At 74.4% G+C, this 616-nt stretch overlaps 1 long non-coding RNA gene across 1 annotated transcript; it reads left to right on the top strand.

Moving 5' to 3' along the window:
• Window positions 1–13: 13 nt before the first annotated feature.
• LOC105854654 lies at window positions 14–616 on the top strand. The gene is made up of 3 exons (XR_001146233.1): window positions 14–106; window positions 335–435; window positions 536–616. It is a non-coding gene; the product is annotated as an uncharacterized LOC105854654 (long non-coding RNA).

Below are 616 nucleotides of genomic sequence, written 5' to 3'. Positions count from 1 at the left end.
ACCTCAGCCCTCCCGCTCCCCCTCCCCAGGTGTCGCGGCTCCGCGCTCTGCCCCTGACCCACGGGCAGCTGCTGTTGGTCTGGTCGGATGACCTGGTGGGCTCCAAGTGCGTGAATGACCCGGCACCCCTGCTCCCTCAGCCCCCCACGCTGGCCACAGCCGGGGTCCCCTGTCCCGCAGATGCGAGGCCTGCGGCCCGCGGCCAGGGCACCCCACAGAGGTGGCCGGGGCGGGGCTCCCGCAGGGGCAGCGCAGGGGGCCTGTTGCCCTGCCCCTGTGAAGGTGGGGGGGCTGGAGGAGGCCGGCCACCCGCCCAGCCGGCTGACGCCCCCAGGTGCCTGTGGACCTACGAGATCCAGTTCGCCCCGGCGGGGGAGGCCTACAGGGCCCTCGGCAGGAGGCCCTCGACCTTCAACCTCTTCGTGTTCAGCCCGGGTGAGCCCCCGCCCTGGGTCCTGCCCGCCGGTGGCCGGGGCTCCGGGCTCAGGCTGGGCCTGGGCCCCCTGGACAGCAGGCGCGGCCTCTGTGTTTCCAGACACCAAGGTCATCTCCGGCTGCTACCGGGTTCGCGCCGTGGACTACTGGGCCCGGCCTGGCCCCTTCTCCCGCCCCGTGC

Source organism: Condylura cristata, unplaced genomic scaffold (assembly GCF_000260355.1).
Source record: "Condylura cristata isolate star-nosed mole 26May11 unplaced genomic scaffold, ConCri1.0 scaffold00088, whole genome shotgun sequence".
Lineage (NCBI taxonomy): Eukaryota > Metazoa > Chordata > Mammalia > Eulipotyphla > Talpidae > Condylura > Condylura cristata.
This window is presented reverse-complemented; position numbering and strand designations above follow the sequence as displayed.